This window comes from Oryctolagus cuniculus, chromosome 5, assembly GCF_964237555.1.
Source record: "Oryctolagus cuniculus chromosome 5, mOryCun1.1, whole genome shotgun sequence".
Classification (NCBI taxonomy): Eukaryota; Metazoa; Chordata; class Mammalia; order Lagomorpha; family Leporidae; genus Oryctolagus; species Oryctolagus cuniculus.
This window is the reverse complement of record NC_091436.1, coordinates 6,008,845-6,030,323: the sequence shown is the minus strand read 5'-3', so window position 1 is coordinate 6,030,323 and position 21,479 is coordinate 6,008,845. Positions and strand designations below refer to the sequence as shown.

Below are 21,479 nucleotides of genomic sequence, written 5' to 3'. Positions count from 1 at the left end.
ATTTTACTGTTCAATATTATTTCTGACCTTTGGCAACTGATATTTCTTGATTATGTCAGCATGCTGTCCGTACATTTAAATTGATTAATGTCAAAGTCAAGTTCAGAGAGCCTCTCCATTGGTTCTTCATAAAATATAAGTGAAGGGTCCGGCGCTGTGGCAAAGTAGGTTAATCCTCTGCCTGTGGTACCATATGGGTGCCAGTTCTAGTCCCGACTGCTTCACTTCCCATCCAGCTCTCTGCTGTGGCCTGGGAAAGCAGTAGAGGATGGCCCAAGTGCTTGGGCCCTGCACCCTCGTGGGAGATCAGGAAGAGGCACCTGCTCCTGGCTTCGGATCAGCACAGCTCCAGCCGTTGCAGCCATCTGGGGAGTGAACCAACGGAAGGAAGACCTTTCTCTCTGTCTCTCCCTCTCACTGTAACTCTACCTCTCAAATAAATAAAATCTTTAAAAAAAATAGTGAAAAATAATTGGTTTAGTATTGGAAACTATAATTTACAAGTGTGTAACTTAAAGAAGCTTCAAGTACTATTTAGGAAAATAAAAAGTATTAATAGCAAAATGTGGTAGAATTAGAAGTACATAGAGTTTGGAGTCAGAGAAACTGGTTCAAATCTTCACTAGCTTCCTACTAATATTGAATCATAGGGCAGTTTTGACCTCCAGGAGCTAAGATTCACTTTGTACAATGGGTTAGTACAGAGTGCTGCTCTAAAAATTAAATGAGATTCTGAAAGGGCCTGGCACAAGGTATTCAGAAAAATGTTCTTTTTTATCTGCTTTTTATAAACAAATTATTACAGGAAATACACTAAAAGGGGGGAAAGGTAAAGAAAAAATAAAAGTAAAAACCGCAACAAATGTCCTAGTAACAATGATTATTAAATGACATAAGACAAAACATTAGGAAAATATGATTAAAGAGCTAAATCATTGGAAAATCACTGGTTTTGAGGCCAATGAGTTCAAAAAGCCAACCCCTAAGAAAGATGGGCTTTAGCAGCAGGAGGAAACGCCACACTCAGGAGAGGAAAGAGGGAAGGAAGTTCAAGTCCTTTTTCAACTCCTGAAACTTTTGACTTAGAGATGTAGTCTTTCTGTAACCCTAATTAAGAATCAAGAACTGGAGATGAAAAGGACATTTAGAAGAGCATTCACTTATTTGTGAAGAAATTAGATTTAGATTCATTGAATTCTTTATTCAAATGATCTGTCACAAGAAGCACTTTTAAGAAACAAATTTCAAGCCAACCCCTCAGACTATATTAGCTCATCCATAAATATTTCACAATGTATCTCTAAAACACAGGGGTATACAAGAGAGATCCTCACCACGACACGTTGTAATTAAACTCACCACAGTGAAACAGAAAGAAAAGATCCTAAAATGTGCAAGAGAGAAACGTCAGATTACTCTCAGAGGATCTCCAATTAGACTCACATCTGACTTCTCATCAGAAACCCTACAAGCTAGAAGGGAATGGCAAGACATAGCCCAGGTACTAAGAGAGAAAAACTGCCAGCCCAGAATATTATATCCTGCAAAGCTCTCATTTGTGAATGATGGTGAAATAAAGACCTTTCATAGCAAACAGAAATTGAAAGAATTTGTCACCACTCGTCCAGCCCTGCAAAAGATGCTTAAAGATGTGTTATACACAGAAACACGTCATCAATATGAAGAAGGTAAAGGAAGGAAACCTCACAGCAAAAGATCACAGGGAATTCAAAGCATATATTAGAAAATATCTTTGGCAAATGGCAGGGCAAAGTTACCACTTATCAATAGTCACATTGAAGGTTAATGGCCTGAACTGTCCAGTTAAAAGACACCGATTGGCTGATAAGGTTAGGGAACAAAACCCATCTATTTGATGCTTACAAGAAACACATCTTTCCAACAAAGATGCATACAGAATGAAAGTGAAAGGCTGGAAAAAGATATACCATGCCAACAGAAATAAAAAAACAGCAGGCGTAGCCATCTTAATATCGGACAACATAAACTTTACCACAAAAACTGTTAGGAGAGACAAAGAGGGGCACTATATAATGATTAAGGGATCAATTCAACAGGAAGATATAATGATTATCAATGTATATGCACCTAATTACAGGGCACTGTCTATTTAAAAGATATGTTAAGGGACTTAAAGGGAGACTTAGACCCCAATACAATAGTACTGGGGGACTTCAATACTCCACCATCAGAAATAGACAGATCAACAGGACAGAAGATCAACAAGGAGACAGTAGATTTAAACGACACTATAGCCCAAATGGATCTAACAGATATCTACAGAACTTTTCATCCTACAAACAAAGCATTTACATTCTTCTCAGCAGTACATGGAACCTTCTCTAGGATTGACCACATAATAGGCCATAAAGCAAGTATCAGCATATTCAAAAGAATAAGAATCATACCATGCAGCTTCTCAGACCATAAAGGAATGAAGTTGGAAATTAGCAACTCAGGAATCCCTAGAGCATACACAAACACATGGAGATTGAACAACATGCTCCTGAATGAACAATGGGTCATAGAAGAAATTAAAAGAGAAATAAAAAATTTTTGGAAGTAAATGAGGATAACAGCACAACATACCAAAACTTATGGGATACAGCAAAAGCAGTGATAAGGGGAAAGTTTATATCAATAGGTGCCTACATCAAGAAATTAGAAAGCCAACAAATAGATGAGCTTTCAATTCATCTCAGGGATCCAGAAAAACTGCAGCAAACCAGACCCAAATCTAGTAGGAGAAGATAAATAATTAAAATCAGAGAAGAAATCAACAAGATTGAATCCAAAAAAAAATTACAAAAAATCAGACAAACGAGGAGCTGGTATTTTGAAAAATTAACAAAATTGACACCCCATTGGCCCAACTGACTAAAAAAAGAAAAGACCCAAATCAATAAAATCAGAGATGAAAACGGAAACGTAACAACAAACACCACAGAAATAAAAAGAACCATCAGAAATTATTACAAGGACTTGTATGCCAGCAAATGGGGAAACCTATCAGAAATGGATAGATTCCTGGACACATGCAACCTACCTAAATTGAACCAGGAAGACATCGAAAACCTAAACAGACCCATAACTGAGAAAGAAATTGAAACAGTAATAAAGGCGATCCCAACAAAGAAAAGCCCAGGACCAGATGGATTCACTGCTGAATTCTACCAGACATTTAAAGAAGAACTCACTGCAATTTTTCTCAAACTATTCAGAACAATCGAAAAAGAGGGAATCCTCCCAAATTCTTTCTATGAAGCCAGCATCACCTTAATTCCTAAGCCGGAAAAAGATGCAGCACTGAAAGAGAATTACAGACCAATATCCCTGATGAACATAGATGCAAAAATCCTCAATAAAATTCTGGCCAATAGAATGCAATAACAATTAGAAAGATCATCCACCCAGCCCAAGTGGGATTTATCCCTGGCATGGAGGGATGGTTCAATGTGCGCAAAACAATCAACGTGATACACCACATTAAGAGACTGCAGAAGAAAAACCATATGATTATCTCAATAGATGCAGAGAAAGCATTTGATAAAATACAACACCCTTTCATGATGAAAACTCTAAGCTAATTAGGTATAGAACGAACATTCCTCAATACAATCAAAGCAATTTATGAAAAACCCATGGCCAGCATCCTATTGAATATGGAAAAGTTGGAAGCATTTCCACTGAGATCTGGTACCAGACATGGATGCCCACTCTCACCACTGCTATTCAATATAGTTTGGGAAGTCTTAGCCAGAGCCATCAGGCAAGAAAAAGAAATTAAAGGGATACAAATTGGGAAGGAAGAACTCAAACTATCCCTCTTTGCAGATGATATGATCCTTTACTTAGGGGATCCAAAGAACTCTACTAAGAGACTATTGGAACTCATAGAAGAGTTTGGCAAAGTAGCAGGATATAAAATCAATGCACAAAAATCAGCCTTTGTATACACAGACAATGCCATGGCTGAGGAACAACTTCTAAGATCAATTCCATTCACAATAGCTACAAAAACAATCAAATACCTTGGAATAAGCTTAACCAAGGATGTTAAGGATCTCTATGATGAAAATTACAAAACCTTAAAGAAAGAAATAGAAGAGGATACCAAAAAATGGAAAAATCTTCCATGCTCATGGATTGGAAGAATCAACATCATCAAAATGTCCATTCTTCCAAAAGCAATTTACAGATTCAATGCAATACCAATCAAGATACTGAAGACCTTCTTCTCAGATCTGGAAAAAATGATGCTGAAATTCATATGGAGACACAGGAGACCTCGAATAGCTAAAGCAATCTTGTACAACAAAAACAAAGCCGGAGGCATCACAATACCAGATTTCAGGACATATTACAGGGCAGTTGTTATCAAAACAGCATGGTATTGGTACAGAAACAGATGGATAGACCAATGGAACAGAATTGAAACACCAGAAATCAATCCAAACATCTACAGCCAACTTATATTTGATCAAGGATCCAAAACCAGTCCGTGGAGTAAGGACAGTCTATTCAATAAACGGTGCTGGGAAAATTGGATTTCCACGTGCAGAAGCATGAATAAGACCCCTACCTTTCACCTTACACAAAAATTCACTCAATATGGATTAAAGACTTCAATCTACGACCCAACACCATCAAACTATTAGAGAGCATTGGAGAAACCCTGCAAGATATAGGTACCAGCAAAGACTTCCTAGAAAAGACCCTGGAGGGACAGGCAGTCAAAGCCAAAATTAACTGTTGGGATTGCATCAAATTGAGAAGTTTCTGTACTGCAAAAGAAACAGTCAGGAGAGTGAAGAGGCAACTGACAGAATGGGAAAATATATTTGCAAACTACACAACAGATAAAGGGTTGATAACCAGAATCTACAAAGAAATCAAGAAACTCCACAACATCAAAACAAACAACCCACTTAAGGGATGGGGCAAGGACCTCAACAGACATTTTACAAAAGAGGAAATCCAAATGGCCAACAGACACCTGAAAAAATGTTCAAGATCACTAGCAATCAGGGAAATGCAAATGAAAACCACAATGAGGTTTCACCTCACCCCGGTTAGAATGGCTCACATTCAGAAATCTACCAACAATCGATGCTGGCGAGGATGTGGGTAAAAAGGGACACTAACCCACTGTTGGTGTGAATGCTAACTGGTCAAGCCACTATGGAAGTCAGTCTGGAGATTCCTCAGAAACCTGAAGATAACCCTACAATTCAACCCAGCCATACCACTCCTTGGAATTTAGCCAAAGGAAATGAAATTGGCAAACAAACAAGCTGTCTGCACATTAATGTTTATTGCAGCTCAATCCACAATAGCTAAGACCTGGAACCAACCCAAATGCCCATCAACAGTAGACTGGATAAAGAAATTATGGGACATGTACTCTATACAATACTATACAGCAGTCAAAAACAACTAAATCCAGTCAGTTGCAACAAGATGGAGGAATCTGGAACACATAATGCTGAGTGAATTAAGCCAGTCCAAAGGGACAAATATATGTTCTCCCTGATCTGGGACAACTAACTGAGCACCAAAGGGGAAACCTGTTGAAGTTAAATGGACACTATGAGAAACAGTGACTTGATCAGCTCTTGTCCTGACTGTTGATGTACAATGTAATACTTTATCCATTTTAGTAAATTTTTGTTCTAGTACTATTGGTTGAACTCTGTGATTAACATACAATTATTCTTAGGTGTTTAAATTTTAACTGAAAAGTGATCCCTGTTAAATATAACAGTGGGAATAAGAGAGGGAGGAGATGTACAATTTGGGACATGCTCAATCGGACTTGCCCCTAATGGTGGAGTTAGAATCGTCCAGGGGATCCCAATACAATCCCATCAAGGTGGCATGTACCAATTCCATCTCACTAGTCCAAGTGATCAATTTCAGTTCACAATTGATCACACTGATAGGTCTAAGAGTCAAAGGGATCACACAAACAAGACTAGTGTCTGCTAATACTAACTGATAGAATCAAAAAGGGAGAGAACGATCCATCATGGGAAGCAGGATGCACAGCAGACTCATAGAATGGCAGATGTCCTAAATAGCACTCTGGCCTCAGAATCAGCCCTTAAGGCATGCGGATCTGGCTGAAGAGCCCATGATAGCATTTGAGGCGTGGAAAGCCAAGACACTTTGGCAAAAAAAAAAAAAAAAAAAAAACAAAAAAAAAAACAATAAACCTAAATGAAAGATCTCTGCAAGTGAGATCCCAGTGGAAAGAACGGGGCCATCAAAGAAGGAGGTACCTTTCTCTGAAGGGAGGAGAGAACCTCCACTTTGATTATGACCCTGTCGGAATAAGATCGAAGTCGGCGAACCCAAAAGGCTTCCATAGCCTTGGCAACTCATGACTAGAGCCTAGGGAGATTACTGATGCCATAAACAAGAGTGTCAAATTGTTAAGTCAACAACAGGAGTCACTGTGTACTTACTTCTCATGTGGGATCTGTCCTTAGTGTGTTGTCCAATGTGAAATAATGCTATAACTAGTACTGAAACAGTATTTTATACTTTGTGTTTCTGTGTGGGTGCAAACTGATGAAATCTTTACTTAATATATACTAAATCGATCTTTTGTATATAAAGATAATTGAAAATGAATCTTGATGTGAATGGAATGGGAGAGGGAGCGAGAGATGGGAGGGGTGTGAGTGGGAGGGAAGTTATGGGGGGGGAAGCCATTGCAATCCATAAACTGTACTTTGGAAATTTATATTTACTAAATAAAAAATAAATTTAAAAAAGAAGTAAAATATAAAAATAAAAAAAAACAAAAAAACGAAACAAAAATAAATAAAAATATAAATAAATAAAACACAGGGTTATAGCAGTTAAGGTATAGCACCAGATCACTAACAAATGTACAAGTATTATAAACAGCAATATTTACCTAATGTTAAAATTAACACTCAAATACATTCTGCTGTCTCATAATTTTTATAGTCTTTTCAATTCAGAATCCAAATAATCCACTTTATGATGGATAGGAGAGTGGGTGATTGAGGACACAGATGAAGAAAAGTGAGATTTTATCTAACAATCACTAAAGTCAGATGATTATTAAAAATGAAGAAATTTGGTTACTCTCCCTACTTCTATATGACCTTCAAGTTTCAAATAACAGAAATTTAAACAGACATATATCAACAATAATAAAAACAGAGCAAGGAATATAGCTCATAGAACTGGTAATTATAGGAAAGAATGGTGTCCTAGATCAAGATAAAAGCTAGCCCTGTGGCCTAGAGAGTCATAAAATAATTGACAGGGGAAGTTAATTTATTAAAAGGAAAAAAAGAACTTTTTAAAATTAAACAGGACAAAAACACTAGTTGTATAATTAATTAATTTTTAAATCATGTGTTAACATGTATGTGCCAGAGTTCATGCCATTTGCTGACATAAGAGACATGGTGACTATTTTTTTGAGATTAGGAGCTGACAGATATGGTGTTGTATTCTCAGACATCATAGGCCAACAGACCTGGCACCTACATTCTTGGAGTTCACAGGCCAAAAGATATAATGACTATATTCTTGGAGACCACAGGCTAACATACATTGTGCCTATACATTCTGTATATATGCTATATCTCTACTGAAATAACATTTTGGGATTTTGTTGAAGTTAAGTCAAACATATTGAGAAGTATATTATCAATAATTGAAAATACCATTTCATAAAGTCTAGCATCTTATTAAAAATAACAGTTTCCAGATTATACTTCATTTCTTAATAGATTCAATTGGTTTGCAATGTTTTTAAGTTACAGCATGAGTAAGAAGTACAGATCTAAAGAGGTGAAGTCACATCTGAAGCTCATAAGCATTGACAAATATGGAAACGAGACAAAATACACTACACTAAATTGCCCGACCAATTTCCTTTGTGAATGATAATCATGGATGACTCTCAGGAGACCCAAACCTATTAGGTCCTATATATATAAAGTACAAGCTTGTGCTACTACATAAGGGAGGCTTTTTTTCCCTACTTGAAGATCGTAACAAATGTGATGGTAGGTTTTAAAAGAGGATCAATATATACAAGGTCTATGTATGTACCAGCAGATCTTGCTAGATGCCTAGTCAATCAGTATCTCTTTTCCCTTCCTTCTTGTTCATGCAACCCTGAAATTGAAGAGGGTGGCCTAGATTTTGAAACCTGTATCACCCACATTCACTCAAGCTAGGATTTGACCATGTTTCTCTCCTTGTTAATGAAATTTAAATGGAAGTCACTGGGTGGGACCTGGGGAAACCTGAAAGGGTTTGTAAACAAAGGACAGACAGGTTAGTTTGCTGCTTTTCCCTTTTAGCTGTTGCCTCCTTTTTGTCCTCCTGCCAGCTGGAGTTCAAGAACACTCACAGGAGCACAAGGACCAGGGCCAACCCCTAGGGACGATGGCTTCCAAAGTCAAGGGGCTTCATGCTTCTGCTGTCTTACCAGAAAGACTGCAGATTTTTCCATGCGTCTGGACACAGATACTGCACTTGATCCCAGGTTAAAAGCTGCATAGGTGAGCTCTTCTATAGCTCCCTACCTCCCCACCTCTATGCCAGTGTGCACTCCCACTCCCAGTCTTTCTGCATCTCTTCATGCTCTAGTACCTTCAAGTAGTCATATTTGTAATAGATTCAGGTTTTGTAGCTGTCGTCCATGGAAGAAGATAAGGACTACAGTAAAGCCTTAGTCTCTCAGTACTTAAAAACAGAATTTTTACATGTCACTCCTAAACCCCAAGAAACTTCTAGAATCTAGACTTATACTGTAAATGACTTCTTGATCAGAAAATGGTACTCAAAAACCAGATCCAAAGATAGAGTTCATAGAAACAAAAATATTTCAACATTTCTTGAGGAGTTCTTTGTTGTCCATTAAGAGTTACATTAGGGGCCAGTGGTGTGATATAGCAGGTGGAGTCATGGCCTGCAATGCCAGCATCCCATATGAGTCCCAGTTCCAGTTCCAGCTTCTGCACTTCTAATCAAGCTCCCTGCTAATGGCCTGAGAAAAGCAGCAGAAGATGATCTAAGTATTTGGACTCCTGCCCCTCACAAGGGAGACCTGTACAAAGATCCTTGGCTCCTAGTTTTGGCCTGGCCTAGTGCTGGCCTTTGGGGTCATCTGGGGAGTGAATCAGTAGGTGGAAGAACTCTCTCTCTCTCTCTCTTTGTAACTGACTTTCAAATAAATAATTTTTTTTTTTTTTAAAAAAGAGCTTTGTTAATCATCTCTGAAATATTATTACATTGCTGCTGAAGATGCCTTATGGGTTAGGTGATGGTTGGCACTGGCTATACACAGCTACACGAATAGAAACAAAGCTCCAGGCATCTTACACTTCAATATGTTTTAGATCAGTTCAGATCATGTAAAGCAGCAGATACGCATTGACTGCTAAAGAACTAACCTTATGATGATGAGCAGATTATGAGAAGATACTGAGAAAGTATGAAAAATCACCCTTGCCTTTGAAATCATCTTTGCCTTTCGACAATTCTATTGGAGAAAAATGAAACTAATGAGAAAAAAAATCATTCAAATCAATATATAATCAACGCTAAAACACACAGAAAAAAAAAGTACACCAAAAGTCTCTACCAAATTACTTAAAAAAACATATTAAGATAGACAACTGAACCGAATTTTTCTATATATGCAAAACTGAAGAAACAGCATCCAGTAGGTTATGAAAAATGAAAAGTATACAACTAACTGGAGATCATGAAGAAGTTAGGCTAACTATAATAACAGATAATTAAGGAAAGGCTTTAATATAAAAAAAGGACTTCAAAGCACTCATACAAAATGAAATGAAAAGATAGCTTATTTTGTGCCAAAAATTTTAAAATCCAAGCATGCAAGGGATCTTCACAAAGTTTCTTAAAATTCATGAAAGATGCATGGCTATTGCACAAGAAGTTAAAAATTAAGGATGGAAATAGATTTTTGTAAGAATCTTGATGAAATCCTAAGTCTAGACAATTTAAACCATACTGTGACGTTAAAAAATTAGAGATGCATTCTAAACAAATTAACTCAATGAGTCAGTGTTAGAATGAACCCCATTACCACAGTAACTTACATAAACCATTAATCATTTTTAATGTGACAAAACCTAGTCAATATACAAAAGTCCAGCATACCTCTTCTGCCAAGGAAACACCTAGAGCTTAAAATAACGTATTAAGAGCTTGTAAAGTCGAGGATCAACAAGCAAGAGTCTCCCTTTTTTAGATTATGCACAGACTCAACATTCAACACATGAATTATGTTAACTTCCCTAATCTGGGTTTAAAAAAAGTATAACCTTAAAAATTTTTCTTTTCCACGAAGAAACACATACATGCACACATACCACAAAATAAAAACCAACAGAACTTATGTTTGTGGGGAAGTCTCTCTTATAATTAAACTATTTCCATGTATCTTCTTCTAATCAAAGTATTTTAAAAATCAAATATTATACTGTGACATCTTTATAAAACTAAATTCTCCTATAAATAGGTGTATCTTTAAAATATGAAATGAAAATTATATTGAAGATTGTACTATAATATCAACAAATTAGGAAAAAATAGCTTAGAAACCAAAATGTTATATAACAATTTATTAAATTTAAAAGTTCTAGAATGAAGTCTGCATTTATTAATGAATTCCAAGCACTACCAGTTTGAAGAATACTAAAGTTAACATTTGTACATATTGTATTTTTATACATTAATATTTATATATATTGTTTGTGGCATCTCTGGTTTATCTGAAATTATTTCTTTGAAAACAATTTTAATTCTGTTTTCAGGAAAATTTGTATCTAATTCCGTTATAGGTTCTCACTATAAGGAAATTTAAATAACTCTAATTCTAATTAGAGCTAATAACATGTAAAGAGCAGGTAGACAAAAAAAGACTTCATTTAGATAAAAGGGACAAGAGAACACCATTTCCAGATTTTCTCCCTCAGCCCTCCCCAGCCACCACCTTGATTCTGCAAACAGCAGAATAAATTAAACCTCCTTCTCCTACATCAACTCCTTTGTCCTCTTCAAGGTTGCCTAATCATATTCATCTCTTAAAATGAAGTAGGAAACATTTCAAAAGCGATATTCACATTAAATCAACTTTCTGATTCCTGTATTGCAGGAATAAAGCAATGTAATCACATCTTAAATTGGTTTACAGCAGGCTGTCTACCTTATCCTAGTTCTCAGGATTGATGAAATGAATAGTTTTAAAATAGCACTTTTTGAAATGACATGAGAATTAATAGTGCATAATTACCTCAGTGTTGACAAGTGAGAGATGTTTAACTCCTTAAATGAGCTTTCCTAATGAATCAGTGTCAGTGGAAGGCTCTACTGCATGCACACAGTTGATTGATATCTAAGGGAAGATGGATTTAACCATGCAGGCACACTCAAAGCCAGCTTTTAAAATCATTTTGGGTGAAAAAATGAAGAAACTTTACTTAGTATTTGGACATTTACTAAGGATTTCATTGTGGATCTTGGTATTATTCTAGATGATTAGTATGAAATTTCATTACACATTATATATGTCTACTAAGAAACACCCAAACTTTCCACAGAGTTGCAGCCAATCTTTAGTATTAGACTTCCTATAACTCAAAATAGTAAAAATTAAGCTATTGTGTTTAATAAGCAGTACAGAGCATACGTCTTATCTGTACATTTGAGGACCCTAAGACAATTATGATGAAATAAATCTCCATCATTTAATAGAAAAAATAATATACGTAAAAAATCAAAAAAATTTTAACTTTACCATTGTTTAACTTTACAGTTTTATATTCATTCCACATCTCTAATTCATGTTAATTAACTTGCAACTATACTGCTCAATTCTGTTTTAAATCCTATGGGTAAAACCAACACAGATTCATATTTTGTAACCCCTGTAATAGAGAACATTGAACCCATTCTCAGCAATGGAGCTATGCAAATGAAAGGGAGTACAGGTGGGCTCTAATTTAGTCTGTACCATGCCATGTCTTCCATATGTGATGACCTCCTGGCTTAAGTAGGAGCCAGGTTCTGGCCTAACTACTTCACCCATTTGCTCCCAGTGATCTATCCACACAGGAAGTTGGGTTTCTGGAGGCCCCTGCCCCACAGGCTCATAGCTGCTACTGGGCAGGGCCTCTTTATGAACTAAACACTCTTCCATTTAGATTATCTTTACAGGATTCCCATTGTTCTAGCTGTAGTAAAATGTGGAGGTATTAGATTGCTCTCAGTTACTCCTTTACTGATTCTGTGTATGTGAGAGCAGACTAAATGCCAGCACTCTCCCGCAGGCTGCGACTACAAGGGTAGGACATCAGCGAGCCCACCTTGCATGGAGGCCACAGACAGGGTTCAGAGGAAGGGACTTATGATTTGGTATTAAGCACCTAATCCAAGAGACAGGCAGAGGTGGGAATGGGTACATTTGAGAGCGAAAGGCACTCTATTGACCCAGTACTTTCAGAGCCTCTGAACAGAACACAATATGAGGAAAGTGGCAGCTCAGGCTCTCAGAGCTAAAACAACAGTGGTGGTAGTCACATCCTCCATAGGTCAAATAGGGCTGACACCACCTGGCACAGGTAGGCTGTGGAAGGTGGAGCCAGAAAGTCCACCATGGAAGTGGAAGCTCCAGCTTCTGTCCCTGAACTCCTACCCCAATTCCAAACCCTGCCACTTCTCCCCCAAACTCCTTAGAAGGCTGAATATCAGGAATGAAGCCACACTACTACAGCCACATTCTTGCCTCAGTCTTCTTTCCTGGGTTTCCTGTGAAATAATCAGATATATGAATGCCTCAGCCCATCCTACAGCTATTACTTGCATATATATTGTAAAAATATACATGTATTTATTTATATTGTAAATATATGGTAAAAACCTACAAATAAAACAGCACTTTTGTTCATTAAGCTAAATCAAATAATTTTACTGCATCTATCAATTGAACAGAGAGCTTTACATTGGAAAAAATGATATGTGAATTAGTCTCAAAAATAAAAATGCACATAACATTACTTTGTTGGTAATGTTGCTTCAATTTTTTTAAAAGTCTATCTATAACAAAAACATTAAAATGTAAAAGTAGAAAGGGACTTTAGTACTAAGTCCTCAAGGTTGGCTCTAACAACTTTCGGAATGTACATGATGAAACCACATCCCACCAGACAGACACTAGGAGATTGTGGTGGGACAGGGAAGCAGCTCCTATGAGAACTGAGGAGCCAGGCCTTTTCTTAAAGAACCACCTCCCCTCCTTAGCCCTTCACACACTGCCCTTGAAAACGCCCTTTTGCTCTCTGAGAGGAACACTCTTATTCTCAAAAATGTAAATTTAAGGCCAATGAGCCAGTCCCAAAATCCTGGGCCTGAAATCTCGCTCTTCTGATTAGAAGCGACCTTAATCCAGTAGAACCTGGTAGAACCTCTTTAGGAAGACACGTTTCTCCAGTATAAAATTTAGATATCCCTACCTCTGAATTGACATTTCCTGAGCAGTACCAGGCAAACGACAGGCCTTTCTGAATTCTTTCTTCAAAATAATGAGATTTGGAGAACAGCTGCCAGTCATGGAAAGACATCATCATACACTCACTGTATGATGACCTCTCAAAACCTGGTTCCACAGGAAAATCAGAAATTAAAATAATGCATTCAATTGCTCATAAAGTTTACGAGATTCTTATCTGCTGTGCCACACAGAAAGAATCACAGGGTTTCCTTGGCCAGAGAGAATTCAGGTTCAATTTTTATGTCCCTCTTCTGTAACCCTCCGTCAGCCCTGTAGGAAGGTAATTATCAGAGCTACAGGGACAGTCCCTGCTGTTCCTTAGAAGTAAACTCAGGAGCTGAATTAAGGTACTTAGCAGTGAACTCCCAGGTTGTGCGGAGCTTGGCTGCTTGACTCCTGTGGATTCTGGAGCAGAGCACTAAACACTTCTGTTTATTCAGAGAGCAGGTAGAGAATGGGGCAGCAGAAATGGCTTTCTCAATCATCCCCTCCAGCTCCTGCCAATCAATGGGAGGCACACAGCTAACAACCTCTTGCCCTGGTTTTAAAATGCAAGTTTTAATGCTATTTTATTGTAGTGTCCTTGCACTGAAAAGCATTCATTATGCAGATTCAAATTTACCTGAATGTTAATAATAATAAAAAAAGGCCACAGTAGGAAAGCTGCCATTGTGAGAAAGAAGGACATAAAATTCAGCAATGAATTAAAGAGGCAAATGAAGGAACTCTTTTCTTTTATTAGAAATAGAAGAAACAGATTGTGCTCATCTTGCTTAGGGCCAACAGGCACACAGCATGGAAGGCAGCCAGCTTCAGTCACAAAGCTCACTTAGGAGTTTTGCTTTGTGAAAAGAGGAAGCCAGATGGGCTATTTACTTTCAACAAGATAATTTTGGAGAAAATTGTTATAAGTCAGAGAAACTTTTTAGCTTCATCTGCTATTTTAGCCTCAAAACTCATTCAGGAGGCAAGGAGGGTAGAGTCTGTTAGCGAAGAAATAAGAGATCTGGTAAGAGAATTAGGAAAATTAAATAAAGTGAAGTACAAAGGTTGGGCAGCAGAGGTGTCCAAATGCATACACTTGGAGGCCACCCAAGCTTCAATCCCACCAGTTACTCATTATAACCTTGGATGATCTGACCTTTTGTCATTCTGTGTACACTGAGGACCAAAAGAACATCAAAAACTTTGTGAAGATTAAAAGTGGCATGAATCATGTATAACACAATACAACACACCACATGAGCAATGGATAATCACTGAGCATTTTAATTATTGACTTTATTTTCCTCTGCTATTTGCAAAATGTAAAATGAATCTACTATATAGATATATAGATTAACAACTAAACAATTCTTAGGCACACACTAAGAGTTAAATGACTATGATCAGCAGACTACTCTGGTAGAACTTATCTGCAAACAATTTCTCTTTTATTTGGCTGCCAGGGTGAAAGATTTTGCTATCTGTAAAATAATACAGATAATTTTTATACTTGGATCAAATGCTTCAAAGAGTTTTTTGTTTGTTTTTTTAGAAAGCTTTTATTTAATGAATACAAATTTCATAGGTACAGCTTTGGAAATACAGCAGTTCTTCGCCCCATACCCATCTTCCCACCCCTACTCCCATCCCACCTCCTACTCCCTCTCCCATCCCATTATTCATTAAGATTCATTTTTAATTAACTATATATACAGAAGACCAACTCTATACTAAGTAAAGACTTCCACAATTTGCACCCATACAGATACACAAAGTATAAAGCACTGTTTGAAAACAAGTTTTACAGTTAATTCTCATAGTAGAACTCATTAACAACAGGGGTCCTACATGTGGAAGTCAGTGCACAGTGACTCCTGTTGTTGATTTAACAACTGACACTTCAAAGAGATTTTTGATCACAAATTTATTTCTTTAAAGAAAGAGTTTTAGAGTGAATTTAGAAAATTCTATGTTGTTCTGGGATATATATATATATATACACACACACACTTAATGTTTCCTAACTGGACAGCTTTCTCTCCCTCCCCCCCACCCCATCAAGCTGCAAATCACGACTACTGGAGCAAAATCAAGCAAATCCTCATGTGCATATACTATAGAAAAGGCATCTAGTAGCCTTCCTTTTAGGATACAGCAATATGACTTACTAAGCAAAAATTTAAAGTATTCAAGTTTAAGTGATGGGATTATTATGATTCCAAGTTAACCAACTTTTCTTTTTTATGCCTGTAATAACTGATGATTCTAAAAGGAAGAAACATACCCTCAGAACAATGTAATAATATACAACTATGTTCAGAGACTGTATTTACTATGGCAGGAGAAAGGGCCTGTATTTCAGAGGGATTATTCTACATGAAAACTATAATAAAATTGTTACCTGGTTATCTTTGGATTGATTGTGAAGTATCACAAATATTCCACTTCCCTGCCATGTTAAAGAAACAATATCACTATTTTCAATAACATATTCTCTTTCTGAAGGGAAAGAAGTCCCAAAGAAATCATCTATTTCATTTTCAAAATTTATTTATGGCTACAATAAGTCAAACACAAAAGCAAACAGCAAATTTTAAAGCTACCTAGAAAAATCTGAAAAGAGTTGTTACTATATTTAATTTTTTGCATCCCTAGTGACTCAGTCTAGCTGTGCCCCCAAGAAAGCCACATTAATGGTGGTGGTCAGACTATGTGAAAACAGCATGAGGAAACACATATTTATCCATGCTATAAACTTTATTCCCCAATTAAGGTCAACAAACTGAGAAGAGTATGCAACGAGAGATACAGGAGTGGAAATCCTGCCTTTGTTTTAATGATCATTTAGAAAGCTCAAATAAAACAAAATTCCCTAAGTACTACAGAAAAGCAAACAACAGATCAAGACAATCTTACATTTTCAATAATCTCAAAATGGGCAGGAGAGCTGACTCCCTTGAAAATATCTCCAAGAACTTCCCAACACAGCTTCTAAACTGTGATTAAAAACTAATGAAACATGAAATGGATTATCCTCTTTGTCTTCTATAGAAAAAATTTTCCCCTACATTTTATTTTTCAAAGTACCTTGTCTTTTTATTCATTTTAAGTTTATAAGACAAAAATGGTGAGTTCCCATATTTTTCCACCCTATTTCTTCTATTAACATCTCATATTAGTATAACCCTCCATATTGAAAGTCTCTATTATTTCACTAACTCACAAGCCAAAAAATCTGATATAATTCAGTTTCAAGCAGTGGTCCAATCCCACTCTGGGTTGACTCAGGCACAAACAATGGCTGCCTGCCTGACACATGGGTATGGGGAAGCTCCAAAACCTTGCTGGGAGGGCAGTCTCTGTTGGACCTCATGCATCCCATGAATCTTACTGGGTATGCAAGACTTCAGGAGACTGACCACCTTTTTGTTCCACAGTATTTCTCAGAACTGCTTTTGCAGATGAAAGATGAGGCAACCTATCCCTTTGGACAACGAGTAGGTTTGTTTGCTGCTTGCTAGACAAGCAGTGAATTCCCTAAGCTCAGAGCTCCTTAGCTGCAGGACACACACATATATAGCATCCATCTGGACCACAGGATTTGGGGTCAAGGCCAACTGACACCAACATGCTGATGCTCATGCTGCTTATTGTGCCATGGGAAATAAAAATCCTTTGACCTTGACCCAGGAGTCTCATGACTTCTGCCAGTAGCCATGAAACAGTAAGTGGCTAAATTATTGGCCTCTAAGTAGGGCAAAATCATATCTCAAACCTGACAGTTCTACTGAAGGAAGGGATGCTGGAAGAAACATGACTGTCTAGAGGAGAAGGAAAAGGGCCCACAAGTGAGTTTGTGGGTAAGAAATGCTCCCTCGGATCGGGAAGGAATGTTCTTACTCAAGTGGTGCAGCAGGGAGGAATAAGGGTCCTCCCTGCCATGCCTACTAACACTAAGAGAAGAGAGGTAGGATTGAAAGAAATTATACAAATGGCATCTTGATTGTGTTCTCTGCCTGCCTGACACAGCGGCATGGGGAAGCTCATGGAGAATACACAAATGATATACTCCTCCAAGAGGGGATGGAGGATAGGGTAGGAGAAAGTGTGTTGTCATGACAATGGGGCAGCAAGGCAAAGTGGGCATGGATGCTGAACCAAGGACTCCTCCAAGCTGAAAACAATAGTGTCAATAATAATGACTTTGCCACCTGTAACATTAGACGTTCACCTGGTGGAGCCCCAACAGTAAATGCAATTTGTTGGTTGACATTGAGGTTCTGTCTCACCCCCACAGTACCTGATCCCTCCCTTTCCCTTTTCCCTCTTTTTTGACCTTGGCTGTATTAAGGAGAAAGAATATTGACCTGGACCCAAAGTCTCCCTATCCCCTGAGGACTGAAAGCCATAAACACCTGTGTGGTATAACAGGTAAGAGAAGGACTCAAACTGATATGGCTCTGTTAGAAACAGGCATCCAAGTTCCCATTCTTCCTGGCTATCACCAAGTATCACAGAATGGGAAATTTATAAAGAATGGAGACTCATTTACTGGAAAGTCCTAGAGCATAGTGCTGGCATTTTGCTGCACCATAACATAATGCAGGGAATCACATAGCAAGACAGAGCAAAAGAGCCAGAGAAAGTTTGCTTTTACAACAGAATCATTCCCATCAGAACCAGTTACTCAATTAACCCCACAATGGATTAATCCATTCATGAAGGCAGAGTCCTCATGACCCAATTAGCTTGCTAAGGTCCAACCCATCAAATACCACTAGCATAAGATTTTGGGGATTAACTTTTCAACATATTAACTTCCAAGGATACATCCAAACCATCCAAACCACAGCAACATGCAATTAAGTTCTCTCTCCTAGAAAATGAACACCTGATATTCCTCTTTTCAGATGGATCTACTCAGGGAGGTGGGAAGAGCCCTACAAACATTTCAAGTCAAATGGAAAGGGTACATTCAAGAGTACAGCCAATCTGCGACTAGATATCTCAGTTTTACAGGGAAAATATGGCAGCTACTCCTCGGGAGAAACCTTATCCCACACTCCGCCACCCAAAACAAAGCTGCTGGTTAAAAATGACTCTCAGGGCTTCCCTTCCTTGATGGCCAGGTTCACTAATGACCTTGCTAAGTGAAAAGCTGTGAGCAGCGGCAGTCATCAAGCCCCAATGACAACTGTAGAAGACGAGCTGTGCTTGTAAGGGCTACATTTAACAGTCTGAATTGAAAGGGATATCTTTTGTCAGAGAATGCCCATAAGGACAAAGAATTTTATATTTTTATAGATTCCTGGGCCTATCTTCTCCGGCATTTGGAAGACTATATACTGTCAGACTGATAACACGCTTCCATCGGGTTACAAAATTAACATAAATCAGATACAGACGACCATGATAAGGGCCCATTCTCAGCAGTGGACAATTCAAGCTTCTGAAGAAACTTGCTATAAAAAACATCCTATTGACAGCACTGGTCCTGAAATATTCAGCTGTATTCACTGCCATTGACAGCATTTTCTAAACATGATTGTCTCTCTCTTAGCTGTGAAAACCTGGCTAGTACAAGGTTTCAATCTGATTGATATAAATTCTTGGGCTTCTCCTGAGTTCCAAGCAACCTCAGGTTATTCCATACATGGTGATCTAGACTGCAGCTATCCAATGGTACAGTCTATGTGGCTTAATCAAACTGATCAAATCACTCATGGTGATCCCCATTAGTACAGCTACAAATCCCAAACTAGAGTGGCCTGTGCTCAGTTTGTGGGGGAGAGAAGGCCTTAGAATGGCTCTCCATTAGACATGAGGCTGCTTTCTGACATTTATTGCCCCCTGTTATTACTGCAGTGACATCGAAGACCAGCAAGTCATTCCAACTTCCTTTTATACATCATATTAGATAAATAATGGATTTGACTTAGACTGAATTAAGACCTACTGGTCTCCCCCTGGGATTTATTCACAGTAGCCTGATTCAAAGACTATGCTCAGAAGAAGGGAGGGGATTGGATCAAGTCAATAATGGAGGTTGGCCCCATCCTGCTGTTTCTATTGATCACAGTCTTAATTAAATGCTGTATAAGACAAGCTGAATAGATTTGGTTCTAGCCTGTGTCAGTTCAATTAATCAAGAATGACCATGGAGTAGCATATTCATGTGAAAATTCACCAGAAGTCAAGATGGTATAGGATAAAGTATTCATTATATTCCCTACATGTTTGTTGGGAATACCAAGACTCTAGGGTCTTGACTATTATTTTACCTAGGCTATTTCTTGGGCTGTTTATGCATCTGATTATCATAAGAAATGGGACAATATCTATCCCCAGAAATGATGCAGGTTTGGTTACTGCTTGCTATAAAAATCGTGGATTCCCCAAGCTCCATGGTCCTCATCTGCAGTACAACCTATTGAATGCGTAGAAGCCATCTGTGCTACACCATATCACTGCTATGGGACTAGGAGTCAAAGGAAACTAATGCAAATATGATGCTTACACAGCATTTTATGCCATAAATAATGAAGTCCTATGCCTTTGAGGCTTAAGTTTCATGTCTTCTGGCAACATCCACAATATATTTTAACCAAGCTAACTTACTAGTTTGTAAATAAGGTAAAAATCAAATCCCAGAGTCAACATGCTTACCTCTGGCTTGAATCACCTATGATTCATGTTATATAGTTCCAGGAACCTTGATACTTCATGCTCAAATGTACAGTTACATAGATGTCCTAATGTTGAACCCACCCTTCCCAGAACCTTTAGTGTAATCAAGAAGAATCCATTAATACATGAATATAAAAACTAGGACCACTTCCATATTTCTGGAATCTAAATCAACTTATGAAATTTCTGCATAAAATTACAGTCAGTGAGGTTCTTCGCTTTAATTCCAGGTCTTCCAGAGTAAAAATTCTTAAGAAGGGACACTGTTGCCAATACTTCACTACATTGTTGTACAGAGGAGAAATATTAAATACATGAAATATTGTGATACTACAGTTTGAGAGGAGGAGTGATTTGGGATACGACCAGGACACAGATAGAAGTGAACAGGCAGTGCTTAGGTAACATAGCTTTTTTTTTTTTTATCTCAAGCCTGATTTCAGAAAGTACAATAAATCAATCACAGAAGTAATATCTGTCCTTAAAAAGGCAGAAGAATTGAGAGGAGACTATGACATAAACTTCTGTCTTTCCCAAAGTAGAAGGCAGGCAGGAAAAGTAAGCCACAGTCACAAAATAAAGAATCAAGAAATACCACAATATTTTTCCCATTGTTAAAACTCCTAGAAAAGCAAAGTAAATTCAGAAATTTAATTTAAAAAACTCAAATGTTATAAAGTATTTATCAACTTTCTATAGCTATTATTTATAGTGTTTAAAAAACTAAAAACAGGAACTTAAAAGGCTATAAGAATTTTGAAGCAGAATCACACAAGCCAATTATTAAATATGTGTTATGTCCAGACCTCTCGCTGAGTAGGTATCAAATGTAATCAGAAAATATGCCATATTTAGTGTTTTGTAATACATATGATTAAAACAGTCTTGCTAATGATTAGAAAAACTCCTTCTGCTTCAGAAGTTAATTTCATATTCATTTGTCTCCATAATTCATTAAAAATAAAAATAAATGAGTTTTCAGAACAACTATAGACAAGAATTTGATGGATGGTCACTTCTCCACCCTGTGCACAGTGGGAGGAATTAGACATATTTATTCATAAGTCTGTATCCTCACACATGAGAGATGCAACTGTCCTGTACCACCATTTAGTTATGAAGAGGGACTCGGAGGTGTCCTTGCTCACCGTAAACAGGTACAGATGTCTTATAATGCCACACATCTTCCAATGAAAAATGAAGTGTAAAC

General features: G+C 37.6%; 1 protein-coding gene across 7 annotated transcripts in view; it reads right to left on the bottom strand.

The window, feature by feature from the left end:
• The window catches only part of PRKN (parkin RBR E3 ubiquitin protein ligase), a 1,400,595-nt gene that overhangs the window by 1,371,778 nt on the left and 7,338 nt on the right, over window positions 1-21,479 (bottom strand). The window contains exons 1-2 of one of the 7 annotated variants that reach the window (XM_051855163.2): window positions 11,342-15,212; window positions 9,471-9,559 (exon numbers count right to left, since the gene is read on the bottom strand). The exons of 4 other annotated variants lie outside the window; for them this stretch is intronic. The gene's annotated coding sequence lies outside the window, so the exon portion shown is untranslated. Of the gene's footprint in view, window positions 1-9,470; window positions 15,213-21,479 lie in introns of those variants that run through there. 2 more of the 7 variants (XM_051855164.2, XM_051855162.2) reach the window with 2 other exon arrangements.